We start from the raw sequence: 16,256 nt of genomic DNA on the forward strand, positions 1-16,256 counted from the left end.
AAGAAAGAATTCTACAGAACTTAAGAAATGTAATAAGGTAGACTATATGGGAGGTTATGAATTACCTTTTCTTTAGTAGACCCTAAAACCTCAGCATCCATCAGAATCTGCCTCCCATTATATGCTTCTAAGCATGTTTGATTAACCCTGTCTCTCGTCCTTGAAAAAGATAATCCATTGCTAATGACCGTGGAAAATCTCTACACAGGGTATGTACTCCTTCAGTCTCTTACTGCAAAGTAATAAATTATTGCCAACAACAAAAAAGCGGGAGGGAATTACAGAGAACAAGCAAGATTTGGAAAGGAAGCATATTGGCTTCTTTTTCCCCCAAAAAGAAATTCTTGTGTAAAATATGAGCAGCGAATACTGCAGCAGTAGCCCCTTCTCTGAGAGCTCAGTGTTTGCCCGTCCCTAAATTGTATCATTCTACAGTTCTACGTGGATGTAATATTTCTGTACAGATTATCATCTTACAATCTTTTGTTCAGTTTTTAATTTTGTTTCTTTGTTGTTGTTGTTGCAGAAGGTGAGTAGTTTGCTTTTCTTTCCTAGTGACGGCCCTTGGAAAGTGTACTTAAAACTTCATACCTGGTAATGCACACTTAGGTCCACAGGGCGCTTAGGATATTGACCACCTCGCATGTCATACCCTCAGTTAGTCATGTTAGCATTCATAGGAGGGAAAAACCATTTTAGAAGGAAATCATTGCAACTCAAGCATAAAGCTCCTATTTACTCAGGCCTTTTAAAAGCAGTTCAAATGCTCAAAGATGAGAAAGCATATGGTTTCACTTAAATAATCCACTGGGATTTTGCCAGTGAGTAAGCACTTAATTTGCTACTGCTCAGATTTCTCTGTCAAAAGAGCAGCACCCATCATATCAGAGTGAGCATGCGGGGTCTCCTCCCTCCCGCAGGGTTTGGGACTACAGCCTGAAGCTCATGAGCATGAAATGTCTTTGATGTCTCTTACTTTGTCTCAAAAAGTAATGTAAATTTTATATTCTATTCAATATTATCTGCATTTGTTTTCATATAAAAATGTTTTGCATTACCCACTTCCTCCCCCCCCAAAAAAAAATCTTCAGTAAAGATGATCTAGGAAAATGTGCCATGTTTATTATCCTGTGGCTTCTGTGCTCATACATGCTTGCCTATTCCTACTGGAGAAGCTTATGACTGTAAAAACCAGTCTGCCGCCAGAGGGCGCCAAGGCTTCGGTTTTTGCCTATGCAAGTGGGGCCATGAAGAATTTTAGGAAGGCCTGGAATTTTTCTAAGTGTTGTCCAGTCAGTCAGTCTTACTTCCTCCAAGCTATAGATCCAATAAGGGTAGCTACACCAGTGGTCCTCCATGAAATTATATAGGCTGTTAACATAATCAGACATCTAAAGTTTATTCAAGGGTTAGTTAAATGCATTTAGGTACTCTTAAGATCCACCTGCAAGAAATAATGAATTGACTCCTGTGTAAATAAGGATCATCTAGTAAGCTGCACCTGTGAAACTGGGCAAATGGTTTGCCTTGGGAGTGCTGAGCTGAGTTGCCAGGACATAGTCCCCCAGGGAGTGTGATGGTCTTTGAAGCCTTGATTGAAGAAAAGAATCTGGGGGTTTCCTGCAACTTTTGGAGTGGCTGTAAAAATAGGGCATACAAGCAGCCTTAGGGTGAAAGAAACTTTAAACATAGCCCTGTGTGGGGCTCCTGGGTGGCTCATTCGGTTAAGCATCCGACTCTTGATTTCGGGTCTTGATCTCAGGATCGGGAGTTCGAGGCCCAGGCTGGGCTCCACTCGGCATGGAGCGTGCTTAAAAAACAAAAAACATAGCTCTACGTTCCAGTTTTTTCTGAACCTAAACACAACCTCAGCTTTACTATAATTTTCTACTCTAAAAATACCCTCCTTTCCCTCGCTGCATTGAGATTCTCCCTGTACAGTGAGATTCCATCCTAGTAGCCATCTCTCTGTGAAGTCTCTCAGTCTTCCAGACCAGATGAGGTCCGCCTTCAAACTCCCCTCCTCCACGGCTTGTAATTACAGACTAGTCTGACAAAATGGAAACTGCATCTGTTACTCATGCTAAGTTCAAGGCTTACACAGCAGTGGCATTATTTCTCTCTGATCTGAAAATCTGTTGGGGGAAAAATAATCATATTTAGCCCTTTAAAGCAGGCCCACCAAAACATCAGGCTTGCTGGGCTTTAGAGAAAAACTAGCCCGTCACATCACAGTCCATGCAGCTGGTCACTTTGAGGTTCTGTGGCAGGTTAAGGGAGGAAGAAGAGAAAAAAAACATTAGGAAGGAATGAAAGTAATGACTGTCAAGCCTGTCATGTAAGTTTTAATTCTCAGAATCTTTGGTAGAGGAGGTATCCCCACTTCAGAAAAAAAGTGAAAATGTAGGAATAAGGAAAATTAGTAATGCATTCAAAATTACATAGATCATTCCGAGCTGGATTCACACCTGAGTCTTTCGAATCTGAAGTACGTTTTCTGCTTCACGGAGGCTATGAAGTGCTGAGAAAAAAAGTAGCCACTGAACCAGATGATGAGTAATTCAGCCACGTAAGCAAAAAGGCCCTGCATTTTGGTCAAAGCAATGAAACCAAAAATCATGCCGCCCACAGAATAGAGTGGAATGGTCTGAAATCAGGACAGACCTAGTTCTTGCCTCTGCAGAACGACAAACAGGTGAAACAGCCTAAAGTAGGAATGATCGCCGTTGCTTTTCCCCGACCGTTCTGATAGTTGATGCAGATGGGAAGCTGAGTTATTATACGGTGAGGATTCCTAGGAGGACCATCAGTCCATGTGTGTGGACTCCCTACTACACTGGGCTATAACATTTCTTGAAAGTGATTGATGTGTCAGCTCCTCTGATGGATTCTTCTAGAACATCCTTGCATATTGAATGGGTTCATTCAGGCTGCCTCCCTTAGTGCCGTAGTGATTTATATCTTCGGAGGTTTTTGTTTTTTAGATATAGACAAAGACGTGTTTTATCTCCTTTGCAGAGATTTTTAGGCTTACCTAAGGATGTCACATGTGACTTCTCATTTTCTTTTTTCTCCATTGATCCTTCATCTTATTGTTTCTTCAGACAAGTGATCCAGAATCTTGCATTCTGGTTTTTGTCCTAGAGGGAAAGTTGTGAATGAAAGATTCTTTTGTCGCCAACCAAAAACTACCCTCTTTCAGAAAAATATCTTTGATGGTAACAGCGATTAATTTTCTAAGGCAACTGAGAGTGTTTTCCTTCCAGCCACCTCTGTGCATACGAATCCGCTTCCTCATCTGTTTGCTGCCTAAAGCGATGTCTGGAGGAGGCCCCCTAGCAATGCTTGTGTTCAGTCTCCCCAACAGGCCCTGCTAGTCTGCCATGATTGCATGCCCGGGAGACAGAATCTTGAAAAGCCCATTTTTCCTTAGTCTCATAAGTGGATTCACCTGCAGTCCAGGCCCCAAATATCCGGTCTGGGACCAATTAAGCAGATTTTGCATTAAAACCACAACTGTTCTGGAACCAACTTACTGCAACCCTGAAAAAGAATGTTTTCAGTTAGCTGCAGATCTGTACCATACACCAAAATGTGGGCGAACAAACAGTGCTTCAGAGAGTGGCAAGGGAGAGAGGGAGGGAAACAGAAATCCGACACGAAGGTGCTATTCGAGATTCACCACCTTCCTGCGGGGGAGAGCAAGTCATGGAACAGGGCCTTGCCCCTCCCAAAGTCTGAAACAGGACAATGGGTGAGAAAGTTCGAGCAGCACCAGCTCCTACCTTGCTAAGGCAGCCAGAAGAACGGACTCTCCCCTGCTAATGCCGCATGCTCATGGAAAAGCTATTCAGTATTGCAGTTTATTTCCAGAGTAGCATTAGGAGCCAGAGGTTAGATAAGGACAAGAGAGAAAGTACCTACTTGCTTTCCATCCAGTCTGGGGCCCTGCCCTTTTGGCGTCAAAATGTGCTTTGGAGAGAATGTGTTTTGTCTGGAAACGAGTAAGGAGGGTGAAAACGGGGAGAACATAGCTGCACCTCACTTCAAACGGCTCACTTCCCACTGGAACGCAGTATCATTCATGCCTTCTCCACCCACCCCCCCGCCACCCCACAGCGGCCCACATTCAGAGTTTGTAAATGCAGCGCTCAGTTATCAAGTGCGCAACATGCACACAGTCCTGTGCCGGGGGCCTCGGGGGACCAAAGGCGTGTAATCAATCCCGTCCCAGGACGCTGGCTGGGCGGCGGGGGAGGGGTGCAGTATGGCAAGGCCATAAAAGCTAGGAATGTTGGGAGGATTAAATGGAACCATGTGTGGAACAGCAAAGCCTGGTCCGCTGAAAGGGCCCTCCCCGAGTCTCCGCGCTCCCTGTGGTGGCTTGTACAAAGCAGGGCGAGCCAGCAGAAGCTGAAACAGCACCGTGGGATCCACCGGAGGGCACGCTAGCATCCCGTTGGGGGAACCCAGGGAAGGCGTCATGAAAGAGTGGCATTTGAGTTGGTCTTTTAAGGACAGTGAGGATCCTGGGAGCAATTTCCAGCTCTGTCACTTAGCAGCCACATGAACTTGGGCAAGTTACTTGATCGTTTGAAGCCTCGGGCTCCTATCTCGAAAACGAGAATACTGCTTTTCTTATTGGAGTGTTTCATTTAGCGCAGCGCCTGATGGAGTGCATCTGGAATTGGGAGCTGTTGTTACTTAAGAATTAGAGGCGGGGGATACTTGCCGAGTACAGACAGTACGGGCAAGGTCACGGAGTCAGCAGAGGCTAGAGTCAAGGGCAAGGGAAATTGCATCTCGAACAGTCGTAACCTCACCTCAGAGCTGTACTCCTGCCATGTGATAAGCCCCCCCCAGAACGGGAACTAACACATAGTGCGCCATAAGCATTTGTGGCCTGAACGGACGTCCTTCAGGATCCTCAGACTGAGTTACGTCTCAGCCCCTCTCCCCAAGGCTGCCTCGATGGAACTTGCATTCTCAAACCTGACTAAGCCCAACCCTGTGGCCCGGTTTCCCAGACTAAAAAACCCGGAGATGACCTTGAGTCCTCTCTACTCCTCCCCCTACTTCTGAGAAGTCACGGTTGGATTCCGAGAAATGCCTGCTGACTTTGTCATCCCCGCGCCCGGGTGCCTGTCTCTGCTAAGCAGCCGCCTTCTATCTTGTCTTCCCGCAGCCTGCGCGGCCCGGGGGCCCGAGATAAAGCTGGAGCGCCGGGCCCGCCCGGCAGGCCGACCCTACCGCTTTTCTCTGCCTACACAGGCTTCCAGCAGGGGATCAAAGGCGCTTGGTGACCCAGTTGCTTAAGATTTCTTGCCATTTCATCCTTAAATCCTTACACCCTGCGCCCAAGCCGGTCCCAGTGTCCCGCCTACGACCTCCTCTGCGCTGCACATTTGTACCTACTAGCAGCTGCTCTGTGTTCTCTTCTCTGAAGCTTCGTGCAGGTGGAGCCAAGCTCAGAGACAGAGACAGAGATATTTATAAGTACAAAGTGGGTGTAAACTTCTGCAGTCGCCAACGTTTTAAACAAGCCCAATTCCACCTCCTCTCCGTTCGAACGTTGAAATTCCTGTCCACCACCTCCTCTTCCATCTCTTCCCAAAGCCTGTGAGTTCCTGTCCTCTCAATAAGCCTGGAAACCTTGGTGGCTACAAGATGTGACCTGGGAAGAAGCGAGGGAAATACAAACAGCATCTATAGGCAGCTGCGCAGAGTAAAAGGTATTGAGATGACATAAACGTACCTACTGTCTAATAGGATTTTTTTTTAATGGCCTATCTCATATCCTGCCCCTACCTATATCCATTACCACACACCCATAAAACACCCACATCAGCAAAATATTACCTCCATTTTACTGAGAAAAGTGAAGCTCAGAAGGGCTAAGTCACTTACCCCAAACTAGTAAGTGACAAAGCCAGGATTCAGACCTGGGTCTGCAAGTCTGAGGAACTTCTAATAGTATGCCACGCACATGTATTGAGTCTTGCTATTTTTTCTGCATTAAAATAGGGGGACAGACTTAAGAAGTTAAACACAAAACTCCGTGCAGGGGAACCCGTGACTTTATAATAGTGAAAGGGTCAATGTCGCATGTTATGCTTCCATACTGAGAAACCCAACAAACTGGCTTAATGAAGAAAAGGAATTGATTGGCCCAAGTAACAGAAATGGCCAGCAGTTAATGAAGTGGTTGGAACAAGGGCATCGGGATTCCCACTGTTCTCATGCCTTCCGTCCATGGGCCTCTGCCTGGTTTCCCCCTCAGACGGGCTCACTCAGTGTAGCAGCAAGAGGCCAAAGGGCAGCTCTACTCACGTGACTTCTTAGAGCTTGTAATTCCAGAGAACAAACACTTATCTCCTAAGGAGGCTCCAGTAAAAATCCCCTGGAGGAGCCTGGCGGGGAAACACAGGGCCGTCAGTACACCGTTCGGCGTGTCTGGAGCACTCCGCTGCTCTCCCAGCCAGGCCTGAGTCACAGGCCCAGGCTGAAGGGCTCGGGATCCGGGCTCCACCCCCCTGGAACCATATACTTTGAGCTGGAGGGGCAGGGCTCATCAACGGAAGGTTTTGCAGTCCAGTCAAAAGAAGGAGTTTGAATAGAAGGGGAAAGAAAACAACACGATCCACCAAGAGCATATAAGCTCTGAAGACCCGTGAACCTGAGATGAGCACAGGGGTTGACGCCGAGCCTTCTATGTGCCGATACGTCCATAGATTATCTCTGTCACCCCATCAAGCAGATTCTACCCCCATTTTTTTTAAAGTGTGAAAAATTGAAGCTCAAATTGAAACAACTTGTTAGGAAGGGGCAGAGCTAGAATTCAGACCCGGCTATGTTTGACTCCAAACCCTGCGGGCTGTCCACAGCGGGACGCTGCCAAGCTGGGAGGAGCCAGTCGGAAGGAGCCTTTGGGTAGGACTGATAGAGGAACACTGGGGAGCCGTGGCCTTGCGGGAATTCACTGCCAACTGTCCAGACATGCCCTGAGGGCAGCATGACACCAGGCTGGGAGGCCGTGCACAGCTCCCAGCCGAGCCGCTGAGAAATGCTTCACGTGCATCAGCACGGTGTCCTCTCTCAGTGGGAAGAGCGAGCTACCGGGGAGCCGCCCCCCCATCCTTACTTCCGACCGAGGCAATGAATTACCTGGTGCTGTTGGTATCACAGGGGCCACAGGAGAAAGTTGGATCGAGAAGGAAGAGCCATTGGGGCGGTGGGGGGGGCAGGGCATGGAATGAATGGATGAATGAATACATAGTCATAGAAAAGAAGTTGAAAAAATTGCGGAAAAGTTATGATCCCGTGTTTAGAGGCCTACATGGGAATGTGGCCAGAAAGGGATAGAAAGCTCTAAAAATGGAAAATGAGGACTGCCCATCTGCAGAAACCCTTGCACAGTGCAAGGCGGTGAGCTGAAGAAAGCAGCGTGGCTCTGTAGAAAGCCCTCCGACACTCGAACATGAAGAGGCAGGGTATAAGACGTAGAAGGAAGAGAAGGAAGTCCTGGATAAATTGAGGCTTGGAAAAGGTGCAGACGGTAAAAGACCCCTTTGGTTATGTGCAGAGCATGAGGAATAAAGAGAGGATTCATTATATAGGGTTCCACTTGGGGGTGGAGGTGTCAGGTTAGCAGTCGTCAGAAAGCAAAATACTCAGCCCCGATTTGCTTTCTCCCGCAAGGAAGAGCATTTCTTTTTTTTTTTTTTTTTAAGATTTTATTTATTTATTTATTTGAGAGAGAGAGTGAGAGAGAGAAAGAGCACAAGAGGGGGTAGGGTTAGAGGGAGAAGCAGACTCCCCGCCGAGCAGGGAGCCTGATGTGGGACTCGATCCCGGGACTCCAGGATCATGACCTGAGCCGAAGGCAGTCGCTTAACCAACTGAGCCACCCAGGCGCCCAAGGAAGAGCATTTCTAAACTGGGTCGAGTAAAGCAAAACATGATTTAGAGGATATTGAAACTCCAAATAGAAGATAGTAAGGGAAAACCTAAGCACCTAGCCATTTATAATAAGGTGCAAATCCCAAAGCGTCAAAAACCTTTGCAGAGAAGATCCCGGAACGCTTGCCGAGGTAGGTGAGAGAGCTGGGGAGAGGGAGAAAGGGGTCACAGAGCCTGAAGGCTGCATATGTCCTGACACTGAGAAAAGAGGAAAGGGTAGATTCTGGAAACTCGAGGTGGGTATATTTGAAGTGAATTCCTCCCCAAAATTTATTCTAGCATATAGTATTAGACTGTGGGTTTGAGAACCCCTAGAAAAAGAATCAGTATCTTCACTAAGAGCAAGATAAGGTAGATGATAATACCAACAGTAATTTATTATTTATCTGGATGGCCACTAGGAAAATTCCCTGGACATGGTGTGCCTCGTTTCCAGTTAGACATCGGAATGTTTCCCAATTGAGGAGACTACCAGGGAAACAGTGATCTCAGAGATCACCCAGTCAGGTGGATTTATAACCCATTCACCAGTGTGCCCCTCTCCCCCCAGTTGGTGACTCACTGGATGCACATCTGGGAGAAGTCTTAAAGTTCCATGCTCCCGACTGCGTGCGGGCAGCTCAGTAGTTTCCCGTGCCGGCCACACTCACCGTGTTTGCAGATGGCGCTGCTACTGGGAGGGAAGGTGAACATTTGGATGTCAGAATCAAGCTTCTAAAATATCTTGAAACGGGGCTGAGAGCAACAGGATGAATGAATAAGTAGTGGAAAGACTTGCATTTATTTTATCTATTTTAGCTTAAAACAGTGCACATTCATTGTCTTACAGTTCTGTAGACCAGAAGTCTGGAAACGGGTCTTACAGGGTTAAAATCCAGATGTTGGCAAGGCTGCATTTCTTCTGGAGGCCCTAGGGGAGGATTCTGCCATGCCAGGTCCAAGCTGTGTTCCTTGGCCTGTGGCTTCTTCATCCATCCTCAAAGCCAGCCGCATAGCATTTTCCAGTCTTGGAAAGACCTGCGTTTAGACTTGATTTGATTTCCTTAATGAGCTGCACAAGCACAGGATGAAGGAAGTTTGTCTTGACAGTGGTGCCCGTGGAAAAGGCTGGGGGCTTTCCACCGATGTCCGTGGGAATTGAAACCAGTAGCAATGGAGCCGCTACCAGAAAAGATAGTAGTTTTCCCCATCCCTTCTTATTTTAGGTGTAAAAGGGTGAGACTGAAAAGTATGTATGTCTCCCTATAACCATTCCTCTCCCCAGGAGGAGTCAGCCTGATGTAGATCTTCCAAGAGGTATTCTATGCATATAAAAGCAAATGGGTACTTTTTAATGTAAATGATAGCATACTGTACACCTTTTTTTTTTACTTAACAGTAAATCTTAGAGATTATTTTATGTCCCTTATATGAAATAATTCCTCATTCTTTTATAAAGGGTATATAGTATTTTATTGTATATGTGTGTGTGTGTATATATATATATATACACAGTTTAATATATATATATCTCAGATATATATATATGTATATATATATATATCAGAATTTATTCGATGGGTCCTCTGTTGCTGGACATGTAGATTATTTCCAATATTCTGCTATTACAAACAATGCTACAGTGAATAGCATGTCATTTCAAACATATGGGCATGTATCTGAGAAGCAGCTTTTCAAGAAGTGGAATCACTGAGTCAAAGGGCATGTACTTTTTTTTTTTTTAAAGATTTTATTTATTTATTTGACAGAAAGAGACATAGTGAGAGCAGGAACACAAGCAGGGGGAGTGGGAGAGGGAGAAGCAGGCTTTCCGCAGAGCAGGGAGCCCGATGTGGGACTCGATCCCAGGACCCTGGGATCATGACCTGAGCTGAAGGCAGACGCTTAACGACTGAGCCACCCAGGCGCCCGGGCATGTACGTTTTTAAATTTGGTAGGTATTGTCCAATTACCCAGTTGTTCCAGTTGACTGTCCCACTAGCAATGTATGAATGTGTTTTTCAGCCTTGTCACCAATAGAGTGTGTTATAAACCTTAGTGCTCTTTGACAACTTGAGAGGTAAAAAAATGATGGCATCACATTATGATTTTCTTATTCTAATAGTTATTTGTATTTTCTTTTTTATTAACTGTTTATATCTTGTACCCATTTTTTACTGAGTTGTTTTTTTCTCAAAACTCTTTATATATTAAAGAAATTTGCTCTTTGTGATATGAATTACAAATACGTTTTCCATTTTGTAGTTTGTCTTTTGATTTTTTTTTTTTTTTTAAGTACGCTTCACACCAAGTGTGGAGCCCATCGTGGGGCTTGAACTCAACTCTGAAATCAAGACCTGAGCTGAGATCAAGTGTTGGATGAACTGAGCCACCCAGGTGCCCCTCTTTTGATTTTGTTTCTGGCAGTTTTGCTGTGTAAATATGTTTCTCTCTTAAGCTGTAGGAAATGTATCCATCAATTTTTTTTATGACTTCTGGATTTTATGTCATACTTCAAAGTTCTTCACTCTGAAATTTTTTAAAAATTATCACTTGATTTCTTTCAGTACTTTTTTTATTTAATTTTTACGTTTAAATATGCAATCCACTTGTTATTTGTTTTGGCATAAGACATGATGTATGGATCCAACTTACTATTTTTCCAAATGGCTACACATTGTTCCCATACAATTTATTGAATCATGTCTCTTTTCTTCTCTGATTTAAAATCCCACTTTTAGCGGCGCCTGGCTGGGTCAGTAGGTGGAGCTTGTGACTCTTGGGGTTATGGGTTTGAGCCCCATGTTGGGTGTAGAGATTACTAAAAAAAATAAATAAACTTAAAATCCCACTTTTGTAGTATTCTAATTCCAGTATGTATTTGGATCTATTACTGGATTTTACATTCCATGCCACTGATCTACTTCTTTTGATACATATGAAAGAAATTATAGTGTATTGATATTTTAAATTACATTTCAAATGAAAGCAATAAGTTTGTTAGAAAAAGTTTGGGAAATAGAAAAAATTCTACAGAGAAAATATCATCCCTGGGGCGCCTGGGTGGCTCAGTCGTTAAGCGTCTGCCTTCGGCTCAGGTCATGATCTCAGGGTCCTGGGATCGAGTCCCACATCGGGCTCCCTGCTTGGCGGGAAGCCTGCTTCTCCCTCTCCCACTCCCCCTGCTTGTGTTCCTGCTCTCGCTGTGTCTCTCTCTGTCAAATAAATAAATAAAATCTTTAAAAAAAAAAAAAATCATCCCTGAACCTACCAAAAATAACTAAATATTTTGGTGTTTATTCATCCAATCTTTTCCTATGTAATTGTATTTTTTTTACCCAACTGATATGATACTATGTAAGCCTAATTTTCCATCCCCCAAATCTAGTGTGATGTGATCTCAGTGCCCTAAGTGAAACCAATGATCATCTTACCCAGAATCCACTCCTTTTTTGCCATCCTCCCAGATACCCATGCAAGAGGTGGACTCTTCCAGCTCCTTCCCAACCCCCTCATTCTAGTCACCAAGCCCTCTTATTTTCCATTCATAGACTCATAGGCCCTAGTCTGTGAAATCCTCTCAATATACAGTTGAAGAAAACCAAGAGAGGGGAAAATATCCTGTAAAAGTTAGAATGCTTTTAGCTGCAAGAAACAGAGGATTCAACTCAAAATGGTTCAACCAAGAAGGGGATTTATCATCTCCCATAATGAGAGGTCCACAGGAGGATAAATCCAGAATGTGTTAACTCAATGGCTCAGTGATATCGAGGACCATGATCCTTGACATCTGTCCATTCTGTCATCCCCAGTGTATTAGCTTTTGTCCTCATGCTTTTCCCCACATGGTTGCACGATGGTGGCAGTAGCTCCAAGTACCATCTTCTCACACTGTATTACAGATAGCCTGGAAGAGGGCATGACCATTTCTAGTCCCACATTGCCCAAAGCAGGAGCTGAGGGTAGTTGGGAAAGGTGGGAGAGCATTTTGGGTTGTCACAATGACTGAGGGACACTATTGGCATCTAGTGGGCAGTGGCCAGGCATAGTAGATGTCCTATGATGTTTAGGACAGTTAAACGAAACATGAGCTCTCATTCCTTACAACATTAATGTAGGTAAAAAAAACAAAACCTGTTTTTCCATACAAAACAAGCTTTTTTGCATGGTTTTAGTGCACGCTGAATTTTCCAAGAATGCAACTTTCCTGTAAATTGGGGAAGGATTGTAATTTGTTTTGTTTACAATTTCACCAAGAGTTGTTCATGTTAGACATCATAATGGTGTTGGGGCTCTGGACAGCACACCCTTGTATCAGCATGTGTTTGTGGTTCTTGCACTTGTGATTCTATGGAAGATTCTATACTTCTAGAAGTATAAACATCCATCTATATTTGGTTATTTATTCTAGTGTGGCAATGTGCAAGTATTTACATATTGAAAAACAGATATTTTAATAAAATTACTTTCCTTTTTTTTCTTCTTTATATCACACTTGGAGCATTATATTGATTTTTTGAAAATATGTGTCAGTAGACTTCATTCTCTATGAGTTTCATTTCAGTGTAGGAAAGGAGACATTCCAAAATACTTGTAATAAAAGAAATTAGGTCAGACAGGATTGAGACCCATGGGCTAGGAGAATAAAGTCTAGACAGCTTATCCTGGCACTTAAAATCTTTCACGATCAAATTCAAAACCCATTTTCTGGACCTGTTTCCCAGCAGCATCCCTGGATTTTACACTTCAGCCACACCAAGGTTATTCATTTTTCAAACACACCAAGCAGTAGTAATAGCACATACTGAGTGCTTACAGTATGCCAGGCTCTGTGCTGAATACTTTACATTGAGTAGGTCTTTCAATGCTGTCGACAAGCCAGCAAGGCAGAGATAACTTTTCTTTTTTTTTAGTTTTTATTTTTTAAGATTTTATTTATTTATTTGACAGAGAGAGAGACAGCGAGAGAGGGAACACAAGCAGGGGGAGTGGGAGAGGGAGAAGCAGGCTTCCCGCAGAGCAGGGAGCCCGATGTGGGGCTCGATCCCAGGACCCTGGGATCATGACCTGAGCCGAAGGCAGACGCTTAACGACTGAGCCACCCAGGCGCCCCCAGAGATAACTTTTCTTGTCCCCATTTCACAGGTGGGGAAACTGAGGTGGAAATGGGATTCAAACCCAAGCAGTGTGATGCTAGTCACTGCACTTTACCGGGACTGTATTACCTCCGAGGGGGATGCCCCTGCTCCCTGTCCTTTCTCCCAGGATGCCTTTCCCATCTCTTGCTACCTGTCAAGGTCTGGGGCAGCCTTCACGACTTCTATCGGTGTCGCTTTGTTCAGTAACTCATGGGTCAGGGCCAGCTTCACGGGATGCAACTTTTGCAGCTGCACGAGCCCCGCCCTTCAAAGGGCTCAATGCCCGGTTGAATGCTCTATGGTCACCATTTAAATCCTTAATTTTTGAACAAAAGGCCCAGCATTTTCATCTTGTGCCAGACCTTGCAAATCTGGTAGCTGGTCCCGACCAGGGCTGTTGGCCACCACATCTTCACATATGGCCTTTCCATGTGGCCTGGGCTTTCTCACACCAAGAGAGTTTCAAGAGAGAGAGTGAGCGCCAGGCAGAAGTGGTATCTCCCTTTATGACCCAACCCAAGTCCTCCTCTTAAGAGGGGAGTGGCAAGGTCAAGTATAAAAAGAGCATGGGGGATGGGAGATACTGTTGTAGCTGTCTTTGGAAAATGCCATCGGCCACAACTGCTAAGAGCAGGTCACCTCCCCACCCCAGGCCTCAACCTCCACGTGTGCAGAAGGGGGCTGGGGGCTCAGTCCCCCTCTGGGAAAAGGCCAAGGCAGAGTTGGGAACCTGATCCTTACAGGCGCCCCAGCTTTCCCAGTCTGGGGTCACTTACCAAGCACTGAGAGGAACTGGAACCCTGGGGGTCCCAGGAGCTCTAAATGTCTGTTCCCCCCGAGGGCTGAAATCTCTGAGGAAGGCAGAGACTCCACATGCCCTGACATCTGTTTCTCCTGCCGGCATCTCTGCTGGGCTAACAATTCCTCGTCTTTCATTTCTCCCTGGGGTATGTTGTTGTCTTTCTCATTAACCTCCCCTCAACTCCCAGCAAGGTCCCTAGACTCCGAGCTCTGCTAATTCCCCTGTAATCCACTGGCAAGCCAGGAAGCTAATTAAATTGTGAGCTTGTGCGGGTGCTCTGTCAGTCTTTGACAGTCTCCCTCCCGTCAGTCTCCTCCCTTGCTTTTCCTTTCTGGCTAGCCCTGCATAGTTTAGATTCATCGGCACACTTTGTCTTCTTGCAGGTCTCCCTGATGGCTCTTCTTCCGTCTCCTGTCTTTCAGCTGGAGTAATCTTTAAAATACAGCTCTGAGTTCTGTCCCCTCTGCTGCAGGATAATCTGAGCTCCTTAGCTGGGCATTTAAGCGTATGCACCTTACCTGCCATAACTTCCAATCACAAACCCTTCCCTCCGGAGTTGAGTCATGGAAGGTCTCCTCCCCAAGCCCTGACACCTTTGCTCATATTATTACCTTTGATGGGATCCCACCCCCTACTCTTCCATCTCACTGTCAAATCCTTGCCATTATTTAAAAATAGCCTTCTCTGTGGGGTACCTGTCTGATTCAGTTGGTAAAGCATCAAGTCTCTTGATCTCAGGGTTGTGAGTTCAAGCCCCACGTTGAGTGTAGGGTTTACTCAAAAAAAAATTTTTAAAGAGCTAAATTAAAAAAGAAAAAAATAGCCCCCTCTGTGACATCTTCCCTACACCCCTCCGTCCCACACTGCTGGTGGAATTCCTCCCTCCCTGAGCTCTCATAGCAGTTACCAGCTCAGCTCCTGAGGCTGATCTCTCTCCACCTATTATGCTTCTATCCACATCCAGCCACTTCCACTAAATGATTAGCTCCTTGAGGGCAGAGTCTCTAGGTCTTTTTCATCTCAGCATCTTCCTGAGCACATACCTAAGACTGTGCCTTAAAACCCTTCACTGGTGTTTACTGGCCCAAGATGGCAACTGGGGCTCCAGCCTTCATGTATATATTCCAGGAAGAGGGAAGAGAAAAGGGAGGGCTAAAGAGAGGGCCTCCGAGCTGAGTCGGTCCCTTTCAAGCACTTTCTCTCCCAATAGCTTCTGTTCACATCTCATTGACCATGCCCAGCAGCAGGAGAAACTGGGTACATTGTTTCCCTTCAAACTCAAGAGCACATCCCTTGTTTTACAGATGAAAATATAAGATCCAGAGAGGATCAGAGAATTAGGGAGGCTGCTGAACATGGTTAAGGATCAGGCTTCAGAGCTAAACACACCTGGGTTTGAATCCTGCCTCTCCCTGCATATAACCTCTTCATTCCTCGTTTGTAAAATTGGGTTAATGGTATCTACTTCAGGGGATGTTAAGAAAATTAAATAAGGTAACGGATGTGAAAAAGCACTTACCATGGTTTAGGACACAGTTATTGTCCATTGTCTTAGTTTGGGTTCCCCCCAAAGCACACTTTGAGACAAAGATTTGGGTGCGAGTAGTTTATTTAAAAGTTAACCCCAGGGCTCCTGGGTGACTCAGTCGTTAAGCATCTGCCTTTGGCTCAGGTCATGATCCCAGGGTCCTGGGATCAAGCCCCACATCGGGCTCCCTGCTCCGCGGGAAGCCTGCTTCTCCCTCTCCCACTCCCCCTGCTTGTGTTCCCTCTCTTGCTGTCTCTCTCTCTGTCAAATAAATAAATAAAATCTTTAAAAAAGGGGGGGGGTTGTGGCTGACACAGGTTAGCATTCTGTCTTCCTCAGCCCTCTGGCCACATCCCTGCATGACTCATCCCACCCTCACCCTGCTTCATGCCTTCCCATAGGCCCATGACCCAAGCTTTTGAAACTGGTGAAGGAGACAGTCGTGATCTAACTGGGGATAGACAAGTACTTCACCCTAGGCCCCAAATACCCCCAGTGCCCAGCCTAAAATGCCTCCATTCATTTCCTTCCATTGAGGCACATATTCCTCATCCTTCACCTAACACCCTGAAGAAAATTTACTGAGTCCATCATCATTATCAACGCCTTCATGAGGACTAACCTGCATCAGACTAACTGGGGTCACATAAGTTTTGAGAGTTCCATAAGGAAAGCTCCAGAGGGCAGAGGGCTTCCCAGGGCACCAGGCTTCTCTGTGTCCACCCACATCTGGTCTGTGGCAGAGCCGGGACCAGAGTGGAGGCCTTTGGCATCAACCAGGGGCAGATGGAGGGCACCAGCTCCTGGTAGCCGAGAGTAGGGCCCTTCTAGAGCCATCCGCTCAGTCAAC

This window comes from Halichoerus grypus, chromosome 11, assembly GCF_964656455.1.
Source record: "Halichoerus grypus chromosome 11, mHalGry1.hap1.1, whole genome shotgun sequence".
Classification (NCBI taxonomy): domain Eukaryota; kingdom Metazoa; phylum Chordata; class Mammalia; order Carnivora; family Phocidae; genus Halichoerus; species Halichoerus grypus.